Here is a 24782-nt window from a genome sequence, read left to right as displayed (position 1 = left end):
CTACCGCCTCTTTAGCTTTTATGGTCTCTGAGAGTTGCCTCAGGAGCCCTGCATCTATTTCTTCCCCTTGATGTGGGGGTCTGTAGCAGACCCCTACCACCAAATCCCTTTCTCCTTGCCCCCCATGTAGCCTAACCCACAATCCTTCTACTTCCTCAACCTTGGATTCTGTCTTGAGGGTAGATGTATATTGCTCACTGACATAAAGTGCAACCTCCCCCCCCTTTCTTCCCTGACCTGTCCTTTCTGTACAATCTGCTTTCTGTACAATCACTTTGAGGCCCCTAGTTTGTATTGGTACTGGATATATGATCCAGATACCTTGTTCCAGACAAACCCAAACCCTCAGACTGACCATGACTTCTTCCATTCAATAATAGGCAAATGTTATTGATACACAGCGATACCAGATGAAAGTAATTAAGGCAAAGCAAACAAAATAATCCCCCTGATGCTACTTATTTACTAGTTCCAGGGTTCACAGAGGAAAGGTACTCACAGCCAGTATGCAAGCTTCACCCTGTGGTTCTTTCTTGAATGTCAGTGGTCTTGGAGGTCAAGGGTCAAGGCCCACCCTCTCTAATGGGGTAGGTGAGATGGACTGGTTGTGTGCCCTCTGTCCATGGTGACCTCAGGGAGGTACTCCCCCCACCTCTGCTACTCTGAATATCCCTCTTTTTGTATTCTTTCTGTCCTGATGCCTCTTAATCTCCGGGTACTGTTGATTGGTTTCCCAGTGGTCCTCATACTATCCACATTCTGTTCTGTCTGCATATTCCTTTGTTTCCATAAAGCCATCACCTGCACACATCTTAATTTGGTCTGTGGCGAAGCACCTTTGAGTGCCTGCCACATTAAGGGATAGAACAGGCTGCAGACCAGCCTGAAAGTGGTCACATGGCAATCAGGAGTCTGCCTGATTAGTGGAGGGCTGGGCAGCCTGGGTATAAAACTAGGCCCTGAGAGCAGAGCCAGCAGTTGTCGCATGGGTGCAGCTAAAGTAACATCACCCAGGCAGAGATCTGTTGCTCCCAGAACATCTGGAGGTCAGGGTAGGAACTATGGGGATGGAGTAGATTTCTGTACCTGCGGTATGATTTGAAACTACACCTTGCTAGCCAGTCTCCAAGAAATGCCATACCTGTGCCTCCCCAGTGAAAAGTGAGGATGGGGTGTCTGATAGCATCATCCCTCACCACCTAGTGGGTTACCCCGCAGAGGGGACAAAATTTTGACAAAGTTTCACATAACTTTCTTGTAAACATATTGAAGAAATATGGGATAGGCAAAACCATTACAAGGTGGATAGGCAACCAACTCAATAGCCACAAGCAAGGAGTAATTGTTAACGGGTCCATTTCAGATTGGCAGGAGGCTTCATGTGGAGTGTTATAGGTGTCCAGGGCCTGGTAAAGTTTAATATGTTTATTAATGATTTGTATGCTGGAATAGAAACCTTCTCAAGAAAGTGTTCAGCTAACACGAAACTGGGAAGGATTGTGAATGTATTGGTGGATGGGAGTACAATACAGCAGGAATTTGATAGGTTAGAATGCTGAGCTGGAGCTAACACAATGATGTTAATTGTTAACAAATGCAAGGTGCTATACTTCAAGAAGAATAAATCAAAAGCAAATACAAAATGGGTGTCAACTGGTTGAATGGGAGCACTACAGAGACAGATCTAGGAGTCTTTGTGGACTACAGACTTAATATGAGTCTGCAGTATGATGCAGCTGTACAAAAATCATAGATTCATAGATGTTAGGATCGGAAGGGACCTCAATAGATCGAGTCCGACCCCCTGCATAGGCAGGAAAGAGTGCTGGGTCTAGATGACCCCAGCTAGATGCCTATCTAACCTCCTCTTGAAGACCCCCAGGGTAGGGGAGAGCACCACCTCCCTTGGGAGCCCGTTCCAGACCTTGGCCACTCGAACTGTGAAGAAGTTCTTCCTAATGTCCAATCTAAATCTGCTCTCTGCTAGCTTGTGGCCATTATTTCTTGTAACCCCCGTGCTTTTCATAATGTGCTTTTCAGTCATGTCAATAGAAGCATTCGATGCAAGGCACAGAAAGTAAAAGTGCCTCTTTACTTGACTTTGTTTAGGTCTCATATAGAGTACTATGTGCAATTTGGGGCTCCACATTTTATGAAGGAGATGGAGAAGCTAAAGAGGGTCCTGAGGTGGGGGAAAAATAATAAAGCCTTAAAAAGCAAAAGGTAAGGGATATTTACACCTAACTAAATCAGAGATGCATAAGCTTTCATAAGCAGTGGTTTACTTCATTAGATGAGAAGGAACTGGCTTCATATGGCTTGGAAAGCAAGCTATATGAGGAGAGGCAGAAAGAAATAGACATTTTGATCCTGCAGAAAAGGTGCTTAAGAGGGGATATGGTAGCAGTCTTCAAATATCTGAAGGCTGCCATAAAGAAGAAAGACAACACCTATTTTCCATGGTTGCAAAGAGCAAGACACATACCAATGGCTTAAAGCTGCAGCAAACTAGGTTTGGACTGGATATCAGGTAAAATTCTGCACAATTAAAACAATGAGGTAGTGGAGCGGACTGCCTAAAGAAGTTGTGGAATCTCTATCCTTGGAGGTTTTCAAGAAGAGGTTGGATAAACATTGGTCAGGGATGATTTTAGGAGTAGCTACATGTGGAGTTCGTTGTAAAATGCAATACTCAGAAGCCCAGGAGCATTCCCATTCCCCTCATCCCCCTCCCCCCCCCCCATAGATTGTTCAAAGAAGAGCTGGGAGCCCCATGTGGAGGCACTGAACATGATGTTTCACAACTGAACAGCTGGTGAGTGGGGAGGGGCGCTGGTGCCTGCCATGCTAAAACCCCCATGTGGAGGCACAGAACCAGCACACACTCCCAGCTTCAGTGCTTGGAGCCCCATGTGCTGGCATGGGCACAGCATAGCTCCCAGAAGGAGAGCCAGAAGCCATACGTGGTGGCACAGAGCCTGCCAGACCCAATGGTACATGTGGGGAAGGGGGTGTGTGGAGATGTGTCTGGGTGAGTGTGGGGCTTGTGGGTGGGTGTGGACCCCCACCCCCTCCATATGTTTCTCCCATGGCACAGCCCCCTCCACCCATGGAAGCAGCTGCAGCAGGCCCTTGGGGTACTCATGGCCTGAAGCAGGCAGCGACCCTGAGTGGCACATTGCACCAGGTGATTTTCCAGCAGCTGCACTTAGTGGCACAGAGCTGGCCTCGGTAGGCCCACTGGCACACATCATCAAGCCAGACTCCATGTGCGACTCTCCACTGGAGTGCTGGAAGCCCAGTGTGTTGGCATGGAGCCATCCCAGCCTGGCCTGATGGCAGATAGCTCCTGCCTACAGTGCTGGGAGCCCCATGGAGCCAGCATAGTCTGGTTTGAAGGCATGCACCAGCAGGCCTCTGTGTTGCCATGTGCAGCTCCTGGGACTCAGCCAGAGCCATGTGCTGCCGGTGGAGGGAGGGGTGTGGGCTCTGCCTGTTGCTGGCCAAGAGTGCCCTGAGAGGCTGCTGCCTGCTACTGCTGACAGTGGCAGGGCTTGTGAACCATTGCGGATGTGGTGGGGGGGGCAAACACCACATCCATCCACACCCACCCACATACTCCCCCCCCTGCAGATCCCCTTCACACCCAGCCACAAACCCCATAATTGCCCATGCCCTTGTCCATGCCCATGCACACCCCTTCACAAACCCCTCCACCCACACCATACCCCCTACACACAATATACAAAAGTAAGACTTTATTTTGAGCTGTTACACAATCACTGCTATATATACCATACACATGCAAGTCAGTACAAAAATATTTTTTGAAATAAAATTAAAATATATAACAGATATTTGATTTTTAGTAAATGATTTTGTTTATTTCCAATTCCAAGATTGCAACACACACCCTCTCCGAAGGCAACAGCTGTCAAGGTGTTGGGGCTACTTTTGTGGTCATTGACAGTTCACCAAAAATCGTTAAGTGACTCTCCAGCTGAATTAATTGTCCACCCCATTCTAAAGGCATTAATACACTGTCTAAGTTTAAAAGGGTTAAGGGCCATAAGAGGGGAAATTTAAAACAAAATCTGAAACAGAAGGATCCCTTGCAGTTTTTTTTTTTATGTTTGTTACAAGATGGCAGTAGTAAAATTGTCAATCTTGCCCAAAAAAACCAAAAATGTTTAATATATATTAATACTGGATTAAGTGAGCGCATTATATAATGATAACAGAAACTCTTTCAATAAAAACTGAAGATGTTAAGCTGAAGCTACTAAATTAAACAATTTTGAATTAGCAAATCTAGATGACTTACTGCTATATTTTAAAAGAATTGGCTAAGGAATTCTCCAAGTGGCTGATGTCAATTTCAAATAATTCTTGGAATACTGAGAAAGTTTCACAAGACTGAAAGAGTGCAAAAGTTGTAACAATATGGTAAAAGACTAAATGGGATGAGCTGTGATATTATAAGCCTGCTAGTTTGACATTGATTCCTGGTAAAACAGTGAGACAGCTGATGCATGATTCAGTAAAAAAAAATAAAATAAAAAAAAAAATTAAAGTGTTGTCATATAATATGCTTTCCAGTTCACTTTAAAACAGCAATCAGGCTATTTCAAACTATACCAGCTCACAATTATCCAAGGGGCTTCTGTGACATTTGGGGAACAGCTACACACTGGAATCATCTACATGTTTATTAATGTGTTTAATTTAATGTGCATTAAATCTAGTACCTCCATTATGAGGTATTAGGAAAATGCACATTAGCCTGCCTTAATGCACATTAAATAAATAGCACCAAGCACCTACACACATGCAGGGAGGCTGCTTCGATGCAATGTAAAGCCAATGTGTCAAAGCAGAGTTGAGTGAGTCTGCAGGAGTGTGGAAATCAACATGCCTCCACTCAGGGTTAGACTAATCTCCATATTTGAGGTCAGGAAATAATTTTACCCTGTAGTCAGATTGGTAAGGACTGTCGGAGTTAATGCCTTCTTCTGTAGTGGGGGATTTCATAGACTTCATAGACATTTAGGCTGGAGGGACCCCAGAGGATCATCGAGTTCAGCCCCTTGCCCTAGGGGCAGGAAGTCAGCAGGGATCATAGGATCCCAGCAAGATAAACATCCAAATGTGTCTTGAAGGCATTCAAAGTGGGTGCTTGAACTACCTCCAGTGGCAGTCTATTCCAAACCTTGGGGGCTCAGACAGTAAAGAAGTGCTTCCTTATATCCAGCCAGAATCATTCGTGGTGGAGTCTCTGACCATTCGATCTTGTCATCCCTTGGGGCGCTCTGGTGAACAGATGTTCCCCCAGATCCTGGTGAGCACCCCTGATAAACGTATAGGTGGTCACCAGATTGCCCCTAAGTCTGTGCTTTTCCAGGCTGAAGAGTCCCATGGCTCTCAGCCTCTCATCATAAGGTCTGTTTTCCTGACCTCTGGTCATGCACGTGGCTCTTCTCTGCACTCTCTCAAGCTTCTCCACATCCTTTTTGAATTGTGGAGCCAAAACTGGATGCAGTACGCCAGCTGCAGCCTCACCAAGGCCGAGTACAATGGGAGAATGATGCCCTGGGATTTGCTTGAGAAGCATCTATGGATGCAAGCCAGCATTTTGCTTCCTTTACTAGCCACAGCATCACATTGAAGGCTTATGTTCATTTTGTGGTAAATCATGACCCCCAAGTCCCGTCATCTGTTGTGCTAGCCAGTGTTGCACTGCCGAGCCTATAAGCCTGCTGCAGGTTTTTCTTCCCAAAGTGGAGAACCTTGCATTTTTCAGTGTTAAACACCATCAAGTTCTTGTCCGCCCATTTCTTGAGCCTATCAAGATCTGCCTGGATCACCCTCCTGTCCTCAGGTGTGGATGCTTTACCCCAGAGTTTGGTGTCATCGGGAAACTTGGCCAGCCCACTTCTAACACCAATGTCCACTTCATTAATGAAAATGTTGAACAATATGGGTCCAAGGACAGAAATTTGGGGGACCCCACTGGTCATAGGGCACTATGACAATTGACTTCCATCAATTACCACCCTCTGGGTCTGACCATGGAGCCAATTTCCCAGCCAGCGGATCATGGTGGACCCAAGGCCACAGTTGGCCAGTTTCATCAAGAGGTGATCATGGGATATAAGTTTGAATGCTTTTTTGAAGTCAAGATATATGACATCAATCTCTTCTCCCTTGTCCAGGTGATAGGTCACCTGGTCATAAAAGGAAATGAGATTGGTCAAGCAAGACCTACCCGCAACAAACCAATGCTGGCTATCCCTCAGGATGTTGGCGTCAGCCAGTCCATTAAGGATGGCCTCATTAATAAACTTTTCTAAGACCTTCCCTGGGATAGAGGTCAGGCTGATGGGCCTGTAGTTTGCCGGATCCACTTTCCACCCTTTCTTGAAGATAGGCACCACATTGGCCTTCTTCCAGTCTTCAGGCACTTCACCAGAGCACCAGGAGTTCTCAAAGATCCATGCCTGGGGCTGGGCTATGATGTTCGCCAGCTCCTTGAGTACCCTGGGGTGTAGATTGTCAGTGCCAGCTGACTTGAAGGTATTCAGCCTCTCAAAGTGTTCTTTCACGAGGTCAGCATTGATGGAGGGCAGGGAATCTCCCTCACCCAGACCTCCCTGTCCCATAGTGGGCATGGGCGTCCCATGGGACTGATGAAAGACCGATGCAAAGTACCCATTTAATAGGTTGGCTTTTTCCTGGGTGTCAGTTGTCACATGTCCCATCTGGTTCTGCCCTTGCTTATCCTCCGGCTCCCCACATATCTGAAAAAGGACTTTTTATTTTCCTTGATACTCAAAGCTAGTTGGAGTTCAGTTGCTGCCTTGGCTTTCCTGGTTTGCTCCCTGCAGGACCAGAACAGTGCAGAATATTCCTCCTTGGAGGTGAATCCCATCCTCCATCCCGTCCTCCAGGTGAGTTGAAATAAGTGAGATCTAATCTTTCAAAGAAGTGGAAATATATTCAGTGGCTGACAGTTTTTTAAACATGTAAACCTGGGAGGGGAAAAAAGATTGAATGGTCACAGACTCCACCATGACTGATTCAGGCTGGATATAAGGAAGAACGTCTTTACTGTCCGAGCCCCCAAGGTTTGGAATAGACTGCCACTGGAGATAGTTCAAGCACCCACTTTGAATGCCTTCAAGGCACATTTGGATGTTTATCTTGCTGGGATCCTGTGATCCCTGCTGACTTCCTGCCCCAGGGGCAGGGGGCTGGACTCGATGATCCTCTGGGGTCCCTTTCAGCCCAAATGTCTATGAAGTCCATGAAATCCCCCACTACAGAGGAAGGCAAAAATTCCGACAGTCCTTACCAATCTGACCACAGGGTAAAATTATTTCCTGACCTCAAATATGGAGATTAGTCTAACCCTGAGTGGAGGCATGTTGATTTCCACACTCCTGCAGACTCACTCAACTCTGCTCTGACACATTGGCTTTACATTGCATCGAAGCAGCCTCCCTGCATGTGTGTAGGTGCCTGGTGCTATTTATTTAATGTGCTTTAAGGCAGGCTAATGTACATTTTCCTAGTACCTCATAATGGAGGTACTAGATTTAATGCACATTAAAATAAACACATTAATAAATGTGTAGATGTTTCCAGTGTGTAGCTGTTCCCCAAATATCACAGAAGCCCCTTGGATAATTGTGAGCTGGTATAGTTTGAAATAGCCTGATTGCTGTTTTAAGGTGAACTGGAAAGCAAATTATATGACAACATAGATGCTTCTCTAGCAAATCCCAGGACATCCTTCTCCCATTGAACTCGGCCTTGGTGAGGCTGCAGCTGGAGTACTGCGTCCAGTTTTGGCCCTCACAATTCAAAAAGGATGTGGAGAAGCTTGAGAGAGTACAGACAAGAGCAACGTGCATGATCAGAGGTCAGGAAAACAGACCTTATGATGAAAGGCTGAGAGCTATGGGGCTCTTTAGCCTGGAAAAGCATAGGGCCAGGGGTGATCTGATGGCCACCTATAAGTTTATCAGGGGTGACCACCAGTATCTGGGGGAACATTTGTTCACCAGAGCGCCCCAAGGGATGACTAGGTTGAACGGTTATAAACTACTGCAGGACCGTTTCAGGCTGGACATAAGGAAGAATTTCTTTACTGTCCGAGCCCCCAAGGTCTAGAATCACCTGCCATTGGAGGTAGTTCAAGTGCCTACATTGAACACCTTCAAGAGAACTTTGGATGCTTATCTTGCTGGGATCCTATGACCCCAGAGGACTTCCTGCCCCTCGGGCAGGTGGCTGGACTCAATGATCTTCTGAGGTCCCTTCCAGCCCTAATGTCTATGAAATCTATGCAGGGGTTTAGGTTGTAGCTGTGTTGGTCTAAGGATATAGGCAGACAAGGTTCCTTGGGTGAATTTGATATCTTTTATTAGACCAACCTAAATGGTTGGAGAATAGTTATTAAGCAAGCTTTTGGTTTCAAAAACCCTTCGTCAGGCTAAGGAAGCTGCAGCAGTTGGTGTGTGCTCTATGAACCTTCTCACACCCTGAGATATATACTTGGCAGGCCCCATTCCTGATGGGAAAAGCAGAAGGGAGGAAGCATCCTAAACTCACCTGACATCTCAAATATTTGGATGCATAAATTGAAGTAACAAACAGGTTGCAGGAATGGAATTTGTCAACTACTGAACCCCTATGTGTCCACTTTGGGAATAGCCATCCCTCATTAAAATTTGGAAGAATGCTGATCATTACCAGCATAACTGTGACTGGTGTCATAATCATATTCCTGCTTAGGTAATGGTCTCCTGCTGAACAATAAACAAAGAGGCAAAACTTGGGTGGCTCAAATAAATACATAGAGGGTGCATCTACATGTTCATTAGTGCACTGTAGTTACTGCATGTTGTTTATTACTTACATAACCAAGCACTAAATCAATGTGCAGTAACTGGTGCTACTGCGTAATAGCACTGGCACACAGGTGTTTACAGGTGCTAACTGCACAGTAGACTAATACTACTGCACAGTAGTGTATTGGCACAGGTTGTGCCCCGTATGCTACTGTGCAGTGTTATTGGGCTACTGCACAATTATCATCTCATGTAGATGCACCCAGTAGCTAGGGAAAGTTTCAAAGGAGCACATTCATACCAGGCCTAGTTATTACGTACAGTTCATATTGTTATCCTCTCACCAAAATGAGCCATTGCAGCAAGTGGAAAGTGTTGGCTCAGTGAAACAAGGGTGAGATAAAGTGTACTGAGAAGCTGGGTTGGGTTGTTTTTTATGGTTCTTCTGATCCTTCCATCTACAGCAGGGCTAAGCTTTATTGATTTTAATCAGCAGGGGTAGCATTCCCCACATGCAGAGTATCAACACAAAACTGATGGTTTTAAGTGGAAGTAGCTGAAATGATCTGTAGGAATTGTGCAGCTCCCTCCCATTCCTCAGTGGAATACTATTCCTACTGGGAGTTACTCCACTGAAATCAATGGTGCTTTCATGCAGAAATGGGATTCATTTTGCCTAGTGTTTTAAAGTATATTTTCAGAAATTCTTACATAGCCTGAGATGTGCTGGAATAAAGTGATCACAAGCATTGAGGTGAATTATGACTTCAAGTCCCATTTTCAAACATTTTTCTTACAGTGTAGATTTTATTGCATCTAATAGGGGCTTTGTCCAGTGATGTAATGGAAAGGATATAGAGATATTAACTAATTTAGTGCAAATTTTGCAGGGGAGTAAAGGAGCCATAAACTCCAACCCAAATCTTGTATGAGCAGCTGCTGAGACCATGTGGGTTTGGGCAGGTTGTTCAGGGCCAGTGTTGGATGTAGATGGAGAGTGGGTAAGAAGTGAGGTCAGCCTTTGCAAAGCTACCCACAGCCCAATGCACTGGCAAATGGAGAGCAGCTGCAGGAAGGGTGGGTATGAGGGTGCATTAACTTACTGCTATTTTAGAGACTGGTAGGGGTCATGAAAAAAGGCGTGCTGCATTTAGAGGCAAGCATAGACCTCTCTGAAGCATGTGTAAAAGTATATGTAAGTGTGTATTAGAAACCTTCCCACCAGTTTAAATGAGTGAGCAATTAAATAATTTCTTATTTTAGGGACAGCTGAACACCTTGAAGCTGCTGCTGTTAAAGCCCTGGACACCATTAGAAATTCTGAGGGGGACTGTCTACATGAATGTGCATTAGGCTGCCCTAAGGCTCATTAGCACATTTGCATGGTTTTCAAGTGATGTGTAACGCACAGTAGACTATTTTACTGCCCATTAGTGTAATGCCACTGTTTTTGTTTAAATGTTATGCTTTAATGGGCAGTAAAATAGTCTACTGAACATTAAAGCACACATATAGACACACCCAGGGAGAACTAACATGATTTGCCCACAGTTTCAGTGGGGCAATTACAAATGAAGTAGTTGGGGTATTGCCTGCTGGACATGAAGAGGTGCGTACATGTGTGTGTTGGCTTGGATTGTTAGTAATTATGAAACTGATTAGTGTTGTTTTTTCCTCCTATGTTCAAGGGAAGACGAGCTTAAAGACTTTATTTGTAAATGAATGGGATTATACCAAAGAAATACATAATTCATGTAATCTATTTCCCATGCTAAGAGAGAGAACCTTGCAAGTCCATAAATAATGGAATTGCTTCAGACTACAGATGGTATTGTTCTCCATGCCACCCTTCTGAGTAATGTAGGAATAGAAGAAGAATTATACTCTCCTCAGGTACAGATTCCCTACCTAGTCAAGTCCTGGGACAGCCATCTTTGTGATCAACTTTGTATACAAAGTTAAAGTTCATAGGATGAAAGGAAAGTAGGAGTGGAAGAGGTCATCTAGTCCTGCCCTCTGCTCAAGGCAGGGTTGTCCCTAACTAAATTATTCAGCCAAGTGTCTAACCCACTCTTGGAAATTTACAGATGTCTGCAACTTCTCTAGGTAACCTGTTCCAGTGCTTGACCACCCTCATATATTGAGACAATTCCTGCTAATCTCCAACCTAAATTTCCTCTGTTGCAGTTTGAGGCCATTGTTCCAAGTCCTGTCTCCTAAAGCCAAAGAGAAAAGTTTATCTCCATCCCCTTTTATAATCAGCCTTCAAGTCTTTGAAGACTTATCAAATCTAACCCCAGTCTTCTTTTCTTCAGACTGCATCCATAAGCTTAATGCTTTCTGCTTTTCCTCTTAAATCTTGCTACCCAGATCCCTAATCATTCTTTGTCTCTCTGCAATAAACCCTTTCCAATCTGTCCACATCCTTGCTGAATAGAGTGAAACACCAGGTTCCTTTGATTTGCAAGAAACAACCCAGTCTGCTTTAAAAAAAAAGAGCACATTGTTAGCTCATATTCAGCTGATAGTCCACTGTAACTCCAAGGCCCTTCTCTGCAGTACTGTAGCCTAGTCAATCATTCTGTAGTTGTGCATGGAGTTATCCTGTCCCAACTTCAGAATTTCATGCAATGATTTCAGCCCATTTTTCCAGTTTATATGGGGCATTCTGGATTCTACTCTATCCTCCAGAGAGTCTGCAACTTCACCCAACTTGCTGTCATCCACAGATTTGCTAAGCATGCACTCAGTCCCAAAATCCAAATCTTTTATTAAGTTGTTAAACAATACTAGACCAAGTTCAGAATCTTGAGGGCTCCCACTTGATATCTCCTCCCAACTAGACATTGAGCCACTGATGACTACTTGTTGAGCATGATGATCCTACCATTTATTAAAACAAAACAAAACAAAACAACCCCCCCCCAAAAAACAAGAGTTCAGTGTTCATTAATATTCAGCTGATGGCCCACCTTCCAGTACTTTTATATAGTCTGTATATCCTTAGTTTGTTAATGATAATGTCATGGGAAACAGTGGATGTATCTACACATTCATTAATGTGTGTTTGCTACTGCGCATTAAGATTAGTACCTCTGATGTGAGGTATTAACTAAATGTGCATTAGACTGCTCTAATGCGCAGTAGCAAAAGCGCACATTTTTTAGTGATGCTTAATATGCAGTAGCCTAATTGTACTGCTCATTAGCATGGTTTTTGTCATGATGCTCTAACGTAAATTCAAATTGGCTACTGCGCATTGAAAGTGCATGTGTAGACATGCCCAATGTCAAAAACCTTGCTGAAGTCAAGGTATATCACATCTATTGCTTTCCCTGCATGCACAAAGCCTGTCATCTGTTCATAGAAGGAAATTAAGTTGGTTAGAAATGAAATATATATATTTTTAAAGCATTAAATCCCTGTTTATTGCATTTTATGTCCCTTGTCAGCAGCATCTCAAATCATGCCCTGGCTTTCCCAAGTTTTTCCTTGCATGCCCATGTGATACATTTATACTCTTCCCTAGTACTATGACCAATTTCCCACTAGTTCTGGGGTTCCTTTGTGAGTTTCAGCTCCTTAAAGAGAATGCTGTCTAACCAGGCCAGCTTCCTGTTGTACTTCCCACTCTTCTGTAACCTTGGGATAGCTTCTCCTTGAATCTGTAAAACAGCCTCCTTAAAGTACAGCTGGACTCCTTTCCCTCTCAGACTTGTCTCCCCATGGATATAGCCAAGGAGTTCCCTGAGTTTTCTGAAGTCTGCTTTTTTGAAGTTCAGTTCCAGTATTCTGCTGCTCTGCTTCTTTCTTTGCTTTACAGCTCTATTGTTTTGTGGTCACTTCACCTTTTCAACCATTTCCTCTCTTCTAGTGAACAAATCAAAAAGAGCTTCTTCTCTAGCTGGCCTCTTCACCACCTCTACCAAGAAGAGATCACCCACACATGGGCAGATACAGGATTTTTGAAAGAGGGGAATGCAGGAGCAGCAATCAACACTTCAGAGGTAGCTGCATCCCCCATGCTCAGCCTCCTACCTGGGAGAGCAGACCACATCATGGGAACAGCAGCCAGCCACTTTTTTTTCTTTAAGACCCTGATTCAGATAAGAATCCCTACCCACTGCTCTCAGCACACCTTCCCTTCCCCACTGTACTCAACAGCACATCTCCAAACGTCCCACTCTCCCCCACAATAACCCTCATCACCCTCTCTACTTATGCCTCTGGTCATAGGAAGGGGTCAAGGAGATCCACCTTCCAGTACATCTATCCTGGTCACTCCTGTCCCACTCTATCCAGGGCTTCAGGGAGCAGTTGTGCAAGAAGATCTCTCCTCACTCCCAGCTCAGCTGGGGCAATGGCAGCAGTGAGCTGGGGAGGGAATATGCCATTGAGTGCAAAGGGGAAGGAAAGGAAGCAGTCTTACCTACTTCAGGGACTTAAAGTTGCCACTGCAGTGTGGTCTGAAAGGGCAGGGGATGGGATGGGACGGTATCACTGTACCCCCCTCTTGATCCACCCCTTCCTTCACATACTCCAGGAACTTGCTGGACTCCCTGTGCAATTCTGTGTTTCCCTCCCAGCATATGTCACAGCAATTGGGGTCCCCCATGAGAACGAGGTCCTGTGATTTGGAAACTCCATATCTTCCTCCTGGTTTGGTAGCCTATAGAAGATGCCCACTATGACACCCCACCTGCTGCTCTCCTCTCTGACCTTCACTCAGAACCTTTCAATAGGCCCTCCTTCCCCTTTGTACTGCATCTCAGGACATGCATACATCTCCTTTACATAAATAGGGTGACACCTCCTTTTTTCCCCCCTTGCCTTTATTCCCTGAACAAGTTATACACATCCATGACAGTACTCCAGTTATGCAAAGTATCCCACCACATCTCCATGATCCCAATTATGTCATAATTCTACCATTGTACTAGGATCTTCAATTCTTCCTGTTTATTCATAAAAATGTACTGCCCATGACTGGATCTGCTGTGTAATAGTATGATATAACCTTTGTTATGGTTCCAGCAGACCTCTTTATATACTGTGACTTTCTAAGGACTGCTTCCTGTGTTGGTTCCTCTTGGAGGCATTGGTATCAGTTCTCCTACCCCAGGGAGTACATGACTTGGCTTCTCTTACCGCCGGAGTAGGTTTCTTCTTCTTCAGTTCCAGGGCATCATACCTGTTCTTCAGCTGGATAACTGCAGGTTCAGAAGAGGAGTGCTATCTGTTGCTAGAGGTTGTTATAAACTAGTTCTAAACTGATTTCTACTACTTTATTTATGTTTTTATTTAGATTTCTACAAGGTAGCTGGAAAGGTCTGTTTGGGAAGACATTCAGTTTTCAAGGTTCTTTGACTTTGATCATTACAGTGAAAAGGTTGTTTATACTGGCTCAGGCTTTACGCACTGTGAAAGGGTATGAAGATGTCATATGGAGAGGATGGCTCATGTTCATGCCACTAATGGCTATTAACATATTTAAAGTGACTGCTAATGCACCTGAATTTTCTGTGCAGACAATTCAGGCTCATTAATGTGCTTCTGGGGGCACATCTACACATGTGCTCCTGTCAGGGGCAAATTGCACCTGACAGGAGTAGCCCAGTCCAGACCAATCCCCACATGGCAGGGAGACAGCTGCCACTGCAGCTGGAACAGATCACCCTGCATCAGGGCTTAGCCAGGTAGCAGTGGGTCCCCTGCTGCCTGGGATGACTGGGAGCAATTTCCTGATCAGCATCTACACATGTGCCACAACGCATTAGCTAATGCAGTGTTTATCTAGTACCTGTATGTATTGGTACTAGAAAATGGCTCATTAGACTACTCTAATGTGCATTAAGTCCTGCACATGTGTAGACAGTGATGCATTACTGCTCATTAGATTAATGAGCAGTAAAGTGTCTTGTGTAACTGCACCCAGAGGGATTTCTTACAGAAGGATGCTGAACTTCACTTTCCCATAAGGTCAGCATAGAAAATTTGATGTGTTACTGTTTCATTTTTTAATAGAGGGAAGGGCTCACAGACAGACCTGGGCCTTTAAAACAAAGGGCAAGAAGTTCAAATACAATGAATATCACAGTGCAAAATAAGTGAAGTGACTCGGGGAAGGAAATAATAGAGTTCAGCGGAATGAGCATGTGGGCTTTGGCTGTAAAGGTTACAAAGATCGCTCTACATAATGGGAGACGGGACAGGCCAGAGGGTTGCAGGCTTCAGATAACAGTTGTTTCCATCTCTGCTCAAATGAGAATTCTGAAAAATGTATGTAAAGAAAGTAATTTATACATTCATAGATGGCATGGCTGGAGGGGGCCAGGGTGGGGCAGGACATTAGACCATTGAGTAAGGCTACCTGTTAACATAAGCCAGAGAATTTCTCCCAGTTACACCCCATCCAAGAGCCAAACAACTTGTTTGACTTACACATTTCTATATAATAGTTTAAGACAAGCTACCCTTGCTTTATTGAGATGAATAGCACAGGGGTGACCTAGCTGAAGTGAATGGTAAGGAGACTGGATAAGAGAGTGTAGCACTGAATGTCAGAACATCTATTATTGGTGTGTGATGTTATTAAACCGCCCAGTTGAACCTAATTTTATAAAAGAAAGACTTTTACCTGCAGCCGCGCTTACTGCACAGGCCAAGAGGAAGTGGGGTAAGTGAGCTGTGTTCTATTAAAAAAATGTAGATCCTAGCCAGAATCCTTGGGAAGCTATTTCACAAAGGGAGGTATTGTCAAGATCATTGTGGCAACCATTCTGTGTTTGCCACCTTGTTATAAAGTTATATGTGAATGATGGCTTCAGGAAAATAAAACACTGTTTGGCTTCCACAAATACTAGGGAAAGTGTTATGCATTGAACTGAAATCATAACTCTTACAGAACTCAGTGCTGAATATGTTATTTCATATATGCTTCTTTAAAATGTAGAGGCCCCAGAGGGTATGGGCAAATTAACATGTAAAATGCTTCAAATCCTGTCCAAATTCTGTTTCTAATCTGGAAGGGTTTAACACTATACACAAGTACAGTGTCCCCTACCCATATACTAAAGTATGATGTACCAAAACTGGTGCTGCTGTGGTGCTCTAGAGCTAAGGGGCTGGTGAGCAGAAATCCCAGTGCACCTTTCACTCTGTCACAATCACCTGGAAATATTCTTGGATGTGGGACAGGAAGAGCAGAGGCATAGCGAGCTCATTCAACATCTAGAGAGGAGCAAGACAGTATGCTGGCCATTTGTAAAGGGTTGGGGGAAAGGGGGTGGGGTGGGGGGAGAGGAAGGAAAGAACAGAATGAAAAGCAGGAACATCTTTAGAAAGCCTGTACAGGTAAGAGTAAAGGCAGCTGCTGTAGCAGGATCAGCTTAGACATCTGCAGCCCCATGGTGTTGGTTCCAAAGGAACCGTACTTTGTGCCCCATTCATTGCACCCACCCCAAATATGCTACTGGGGAAAGGGCTGTGTCTGCTGTAACAAAAAGTCCTTTGTGGGATTGGGAAAGGAAACACCATCCTGCTTGGTTTCTAACCCCCCAGTGTTAGGCACCAGAGTGGGCAGCCTGGTCTAGTGGTTAGATACCCAAAGCACAGGTAAAGTCCAAATCAATTCCCAGTTCAGTGTTATGACAAAGTACAGTATTGCCCCTTTAGGATGGGATGACAATGCCATGCACTGTAGACTGTTGCTAGAATGAAAGGGTTTCAGAACACCATACACTCTCCGATGGCCTCCAGCACTGCCTCCCAAGGAACACTGGCACACCTGTTGCAAGGTGTATCCTTTGCAGTTTGCCTTCCCTCCTTTATGGAAAATCTGTGCTAATGCATCACTGAGGGCCACATGGAGATGTCTGTGCCAGAACCTGGAATATAACCAACACCCCCACCTCCTCTCCTCTTCCCCCCGCCCAGCCCCTGCCAAATACACACTATTGTCACCAGAGCGCCTGGAAATGGCCATCCTGGGTGCATGCTGACCTTCTCAAGCAACAGCTGACAAACTTCCTGGGGCATTTGGAAGTGCAACAAAAAGGATTCTATAACTGAATGGCCTGACTGCTGGCTTCAGCCATGCACAACAGAACTGCAGAGCATCCTGGTCCACTGGTGATTCCCCTTAGAAATGAGGGCTACGATTGCTGCTAGCACAGTTGTTCCCAAGGGAAGTCACTCTCCACTGCTCTTCTCTCTGAGCTGTTGTGATGTATGCTGTTGCTAACATTTCCAGAAAGGAAGAAACTGTGGGGAAAATCTGAATGCCAGGGAGCAAGGGGCAATTGGCCAGGTTGTTTACAGATTCTCAGGTTAACACTGCCTTAGTGAGTATTCTCCTATGGTTCAAAGGATTCACTTTGCTTTTACTTATTTACATGGGCAAATATAAACATGTCTTTGGCCAAAATTCTGTGTAGTTTCATCCTTGGTTCTATATCTTGTGATGCTTTGATGGTTTTGTGGATAGTGTAGGGGGGACTTCAGCTAGAAGGTAGATGAGAAAGGGATGTGTGCCATTTCTCCAATGGCAAATGAACCTGTGAGAGAAGGAGGGGAAGTTTACTGAAGGAGAATAGAGGGGTTGCAGTTACTCCACTGTACTTTCACAGCTCAGAATATAAGCATGCAATGGTAATGGACACATTTAGGAATGTGGAGTGAATTAGAGTGAGGACACCTAATGACTCAGCAGGAATGAGAAACTGGCAATGAGGGGATGTGATCTGATACTCTAAGGAAAGAGAAGGGGAGTTGGAGAAGGAGATGCTATGGTGCCATTGGGGAGAAGGAGCAGAAGGGAAGAAGAGGGTGCAAAACCTGCAAGGTAGTGCCATAGAGATTGGTGCCATCACAGCTCTCCTGTCTTAAGCTTGATACAACTGTTTGGTGGTCCCCAGAAGAAGAGATTCACTAGAATGGTCCTGCACTTCCCTAGACTATATTTCAGCTGGTGCTTGATCTGGAACCTCCTCATGGTGATTTAGGTCTATTCCATCATTGTCATCAGACAGCTCTGAGTCCATCAGAACCAGAGCTGAAGTTGTGGCTTGATGGGTCCTTCCTGAAAAGTTCCTGGGAGAGCTTCTCATAATATAGACATGTCAGCTGCTGAACATCTAAAACAGTTAACATCATGGATACCCTTGTACCTTCTTCTGGGCCTAGCATTGATACCAGTCATGACTGCCCATAATCTGCCATCTCTGCTGTAATGCTGTCATGCAGGGCCTGGTTCTGATGGCCTTTCTTAAGGTTTTTTATAGGTGTTCTCTTTGCCTCAGATGGGAGAAGATCTAAGATATCTGCTTGTGTCTACTTGATGGAGTTCTTCACAGACATTTTTTTTGAGGAGAGGTGGAGGAGTGTGATGGGTGAGAGGGTGCTCTAGAATTCACTCCATTTTAGGAGTTAAGTTCCTAGGTTGATGGTACAGAAAATGGCTGCAATGATGTACCTTCATGCTTGTCTTTAAAAAGGTGTGGTCACATGCATGGCACATCCTGTGTCCTCTGAGTGGTAGAATTGTGAGTCACAGAAGGGCCACCAAGGCTGTGGGAGCGTGGGAAGCAGAACGCTGTGGGATGCCAAGGACACTATGAAGTTAATCCACGCATAGTATGAAGTCCTTCACAACAAAGCATTTTAAATGTGTTTCTGTTTCATTCAGGGCCCATTTTAATACAATATGGGACAATTTGCATGCATCATGTGTACACTATGGATGTGTACATTATGCATTGTTGTCAGATGCAATAACAAGGACAATGCTGATAAGTATTGTTCTAAGTATATGACAGATTTTGATCCTTCCTTCTCTAACTATTGACATTGTAGTTTGGTATCTTATTTTTCCCTCTTGATATTTTCTTGTTCAATGAGGCTAATAAGGGAATTGGATTGTAGCAGGGTAGCAGAAGAAGAAGAGGTAGCAAGTGGAAGATAAACAAGATTCTGTTAGAGATGTGGTGGAAGGTAGCAGCTTTCAAACCAGACTTGGAAAAAGTCACCATTACGTACTGGTGAAAACAGCATTAGAGTCCTTGGCAAGAAGGTAGCTGTAAGATTTAGAATTAAAGAGACTCACTAAGTACTGTGCATTGGAGGCATTCAATGCATGACAGCCTGTTTAGATCAAGACCAAGGCTGGATAAGCACTTTATAAAAGTGTCAATATTCATTCATGTTTGGCTCCATTAATAAGCATACAGGTGAATGACATTTTGAGTGCTTGAATATATGTGGAATGGCTGTGCTTTGTGGATGAAGTGGTGCATAGACCTGAGCTATTGATTCTGGCCTCTCTAAACAGAGCTGAATCTCCCCCAGTGAAGAGCATTTTTCTATTTCCCAACTGATATTTCTTAGGTTCTTTTTGGCAAAGATCCAGTTATCTAAATAGTAAGCAAAAACAAAACCAGATTTTAGTGATCAGTTGCATGCAACACCAAATGAACAGCAAAGAGCTAAAATAAATAGTTTGGAGCCTCATTTCTCCCATCCTTTTGTCTTATCTGTTAGACCAGGGCAGGCAAAATATGGCCCAGGGGCCAAATCTGGCCCACCAGGCAACTCCATCTGGCCCACGGGTGTCCACCAATTAATTCTACTGCACCCAGTCTGCATGCTTCACTCCCACCCTGGTGTGTGGAAGGGCCCAGCCCAGCCAGCACACAACTTGAAGGTGGGACTGCTGCTGCCACTGCTGCAGCCACTGGGGTACCTGCTCCACTTCTCCGGCCTACAGCAGCTCCTCTTTGTATCCCTGCTGCAGCTCTGACACTGGGGAGCAGGTAGAGAAGCGACGGGGGTGGGGGTAGCTGCAGCAGGAGCAGGGGAAGTAGTTGCAACTGGGCAGTAGCCAGGAGCATGATACTGGAGCTGGTGGGAATGCAGAGCCCATGCCCAGGGGAGTGGTGGGAACGTGGAGTTCAAATGGGAAGGGTGTGGGTTTGAGGGAGGGTGGGGGGGTTGTGAGGACTCCCCACACTCCCCTCACAGCACACGGCTCCTGCTGCTGGCGACAGAAGCAGGCAGGGGTACTTGTGGAGCTGCTGGCTGGTGGTGCACAGCTCCAGCCAGAACTGCACATGACGACAGGGAGTGCAGCCAGGCTGGCCTGCTTCTACGACACAGGGCTCCCTGTGATGCATGTACAGCTCCAGGCACTCGTGTGCTACTGAGGGGAGCCCTGTGTGATGGAGCTGGCTGCCTTCCCTGCCACATGCAGTTTCTGGGACTCCACTGGAAATGATGAGGAGCCCTGCCCCCTGCTCCTATGGTGGCAGCTGGCTGCATTGCGCAGGGCATCCCCTTGTGGTGCACGAGTGCCAGGAGCTGCACGTGTGCCATGCGGAGGCCCACATAATACAGGCAGCCCAGCCTGGCTGTGCTCCTTGCTGCCATGTGCTCTGGCTGGATCCATGCACCACCAGGCAGCAGCGCCATGAGCAACCCAAGGGCTCCTGCCTCCTGCTGCTGCCAGTAGCAGGGGCTGTGCACCATGGGGGGAGCATGTGGGTCCCCACAGCCCCCCCCCATCCTCCCTCAACAATTCACCAAAAACCATTAAGCAGCCATCCAGGCAAAATAATTGCCCACCCCTCCAATAGGAAAATAGCTTGTTGATGCAGCACACTCTCTTAGGGTGGAACATGTCTTCCTGGCAGCAAAGAGAGGGAGGTATATGGAGCTAGGGGGAAGAATCTAAGCTAAAATGTGTGGCTCAGTTCGGCTGGGCCCTAGAAGAGAGAGTGGCCTTTTGCTTTAGCTGGTAATCTTACTCCTAATGGAGCTTTTTCATGCCTCTGTCTAATGACTATTAAATGCAAGGTGCAGTGGCTCACCTTAAAGAAGAGGACTGCTGGCAGGTCTGCCTAATCCTGTGCCAGTGTACTGGTGGTTAAAATCATGTGCTATACAATGAGAGAAAATATAGGTTCAAATCCTGTTTGGTTTAGTGACCCTAAACCCAGACTTCTGGATTCCTACTTTCTGAGCAAGTGCCTACTCAACTATTGTGTAGAAGGGCCATCATCCTCTGTCTAATATTTCCAAGTCATGGGTTTTTGCCCAACTACAATTTCAGGCCTAATGCTCACCCCTGTATGAAGCTATGGACCTGTGTACCTGCCTGGCTACTGTGTGCGTACAATAGCTAAGTGAATGCTTGCATATGTATGATGCATGTGGAGGAGGATTGCAAAGTGCCAAAGTGCTAAAGCCAGTAATTACATGGGTGGGTAAGTGACACTTGGGCATATCGGACATCTTTAAATGTGTGGGGTGTGGGAGGGTGCTTTAATTTAGAGTTGCTCCAAGAGCTACTCTAATTAAAGCACCGACTGTGTCATGTGTATTCAGCATTCCATGCTTTAAAATGATAGTGGGGTCCTAGCTCATTTGATGAGCTTCAGTTAAAGCACCCCCATCACCATTTTGAAGTGCAGAGATGCTGAATACATATGATGTAGAGACTGCTGGAATGTGCTAATTAGTAATGAGTAATTACAGCCTAGGGGATGGGGTGCTAGATCGCACCTGGAGTGGTGAGGCAGCCCAGCTGGGTTGCTTTCCCATCCCCTATGCTAGATCGCACCGGGGGTGGAAAGCCACCCAGCTGGGCTGCTTTCTGACCCCAGCATGATTTAGCACAGGGGATGGGAAAGCAGCCTAGCTGGGATGTCTCCCACCCCCAGTGTGATCTAGCATGGGAGACAAGGAAGCAGTCCAGGTGGGCTGCCTCTCAACCCTGGTATGATCCAGCTCTGGGAATGGGGAGGCAGCCCAGCTGGTCTGACTCCCCATCCCCAGCGAAACTTGAAATAACATTGAAACAGAATTTCTGTTTTGACGGAATGGAATAGAACAGCTGTTTCGACTCAAAATTAAATTTGAGACGAAACACTGTTCTGCCGAACTGTCAAAACTCAAGGCGAAATGGAAGGGTGCCATTTCGCACAGCCCTACTAACTAGTACACATTGGAGCAGACATCTGGCACGTGAATAGGTGCCCATAAAGAAATAAGATTCTGTCCTGGCAGTCTGCACAGTAACCGGTGCAATAGGGTTATACCAGATGTATTATCAGGGGCACTTTTAGACATGCTCCAGGGGCCGGGGGTGGAGCTTTAATTAGCGTGGCTCCAAGAGTAATTCTAATTAAAGTGTTGCAGCATCTCGTGTATCAGTGTTCCTGTGATTCAAAATGGCAGTGGGGCACTTGGACTAAAGCTCATTCCATGACCTTTAGTTCAGGTGCCCCTGATACCATTTTGAAGCAAGGGGATGCTGATACACAAGATGCAGGCAGCTGCTGGAGCACAGTAATTACCATGCTCCAGCACACTTGATTAATTGAGTCTGCTCAGATGCACTGGAGTACATTGGAGCAGCCCCCACACTCATGTACAGGCACTCAAGCTGTTGATTCTCCTCTCCACTTTGCCAGCATTGCCATCCTTACTGTCCATTGGCTAAATTTTCAAATGTATATTGTGCTTTGTACTCATGTTTGGAAAGAGCTTCCTATAAACGCCCTCCAAACCACTTCACTGCTTGAGAACAATTCACAAAGGTAAAGACCTGATTAATCTGGAAGGATATTCATACTAATCAATTCAACCAACTCCAATCAATAACTAGAAAAGAGCTGTGGAGGAATAGGATAGTAATTTGCAGTGTTACTGTTCACTATGTTGCTGTTAAGATTCTGAGTGACAAAGTGAAAATGTAACTACTCCTATTCTAAAATATGACATTCTGAGAGTGGTTTTGGTTAGAACTTTAATGCTAATTATGAGTAATGTTTGGTGACAGAAGGGACTGGTTTTAGTATGGCCAAGATTTTAATTGGTAGAGTCCTTCTGAAAGCTTTAAACAATCAATTTTTGCAAGAACTTCCATAACTACTGTCTGCTATTGAACTAAGTCCTTTCTTACAAGTACTTTCTTGTAACTGTAGATTTTCTGTGTAGTTGCACAGCTCCTTTGCTATCATGACTGAATATATGGACACCTGTAATCAGACAAGTGGTTGTTGACTATGAAAATATGCCGTATGTTTCTTTTTGTTGCAAGTATAATTCCATGCAGGGTCATCCCTAGGGAGGGGTGGGGGGTGAATCGGGGTGACTGCCCCAGGCCCCACACTTTGGGGGGGGGTCCTGCAGAGCTGGGTGGAGAAGCTGCGGTGACCCTGTGCTGCCACCGGCTTCATGTTTGGCCGCTTGCCACCACTGCCAAATCTGCTGCCAGGTTCCTTGCGTCCAGTGGTGGGGCCCCACACAGACTCATTTGCCCTAGGCTTTGCACGGTGATTGAATCATCTCTGATTCCATGTACAAGCAATCACAGATATACCAATGTTTTGCATAACTAATCTCTACCTACATGTACAAAACATTCACAGGAGAAAGTGTTTGCAGGAACCTAAGATCATGAACTCCTTGAGCCAGGCAATGTGATTTTTCTACAGCACCAAGGACACTCAAAGAGGTGAATGATTGATTGTAACCAGATCAGGTAGAGATGTGGAAACATAGGACACAGTGTCTTAACTGGCTGCTTTTTTTCCTCTGATGTCACAGTGCCACTGGTGAGTTCAAGCAACGAGAAAGGGGAGAGGTAATTATCTGATCTGCTTCTGATGTCACAAAGTTGTGGGGCAACAAGGAAACAGAAAAGACATTTTGGCCTTATGTATTGATGAAGATTTTTGAAGACCACTCAGGTAAACATCTGATTTTTAAGTACAGTCCCAATAGATATGAAGTAGTACATTTAATATAGAGGCTCTGTTCTATTTCTCCTTTGAAATATAGTCCCTCCAAAACATGTACTTTCCTTGGAAGTCTCCAATCAAAGTATGGCTGTGGACAACAAGATCAGCATAGACAACAATGATGTGGCAGGTGGCAAGTGCTTTTTACATGCTGAGGTCCAGCAGTAATGTAGCTAGGGTTGGGGAGCAGGAAACAGCCACCTGTGTGCAGGGAGCCTGTGCAGCTACAGTAGCCACAGTAGTGATGACAGCAGGAGCAGTAGCCACTTCTGCCTTTGTGTGGGAAAACAGGTGCAATGAGGGTAAAGGAAGAGCCTGGTGGAACAGTAGGGGTTCAGTGATATCACCCAGAACACTTTGAAAACCTGAGTAGCCAGTAACATCCAGACTGCACAAGGCATAATTGTTTTCTGATTAATTTGAATGAAAACCTCCTTCAGAATCCCAGCAATAGTGCTAACAAAAGCATGAGGGTTTGGAGACAAAAGGGCTGGGAGTTGCTAGATGGCTGCTGGCTCTGAGCTCAAGGTGGAGGCACTCAGGTTAACAGCCCCATGCATGTACTGCAAAACTCCACCAGTTTCTCTGGCCCCATTAGAATGCAGCTGGATGCATCTCAGAGGCAAGGCACTCTGTAGCTGAAGGAAAGTGCTGAACAGAAATTAAATTATAAGCACTGGAATGCTCTTAATCTTTGGCCCACACACCACCCGGTGCTTTCTGATGAACAGAGCGAGTGTGCTGTAATTCCCTAAATGCGCACAAGCTATGATGTGCAGTGCATACATGCCGAGCTCACAACTTCACAAGCAGCACTTCTACTAGTTTCCTGTCTTTAAAGCAATTGGCTGGTAAGCACATTACAGAATTCTCCTTTCATTCAGCTTTGGCATAGCCATGAAGGAGTGTGCCCAGGGGATGACTTGTACAGGTGGGGAAGAAAGGTACAGCAGAGGCTGTCTCTGGATGCAGGAGATAGACACTCACATTAGGGTGAAATGTACACCACTATACAGTGCCAGCAGGAGGCCTAAGTCTTACTTCAGCCCTCTGGAGAAGGTGAGGGGAGGGAAAGGGGAGGAGTAAGGGATAAATGCAGAACCAAAAGCAGTGACTAAGGTATGCCGAGTCC

The 24782-nt window shown here is 45.4% G+C and overlaps 1 long non-coding RNA gene across 1 annotated transcript in view; it reads left to right on the top strand.

Annotated features, from left to right (window-relative positions):
• The window catches only part of LOC132243448 (uncharacterized), a 68161-nt gene extending 44568 nt beyond the window's left edge, over positions 1-23593 (top strand). Inside the window, exons 2-3 of the long non-coding RNA XR_009455024.1 lie at positions 23279-23364; positions 23457-23593. This is a non-coding gene — a long non-coding RNA (uncharacterized LOC132243448). The remainder of the gene's footprint in view (positions 1-23278; positions 23365-23456) is intronic.
• Positions 23594-24782: the final 1189 nt, after the last annotated feature.

Source organism: Alligator mississippiensis, chromosome 10 (genome assembly GCF_030867095.1).
Source record: "Alligator mississippiensis isolate rAllMis1 chromosome 10, rAllMis1, whole genome shotgun sequence".
NCBI classification, from domain to species: Eukaryota; Metazoa; Chordata; order Crocodylia; family Alligatoridae; genus Alligator; species Alligator mississippiensis.
Note: the sequence above shows the minus strand (reverse complement) of the source record. Positions and strands in the feature narration are given on the sequence as shown.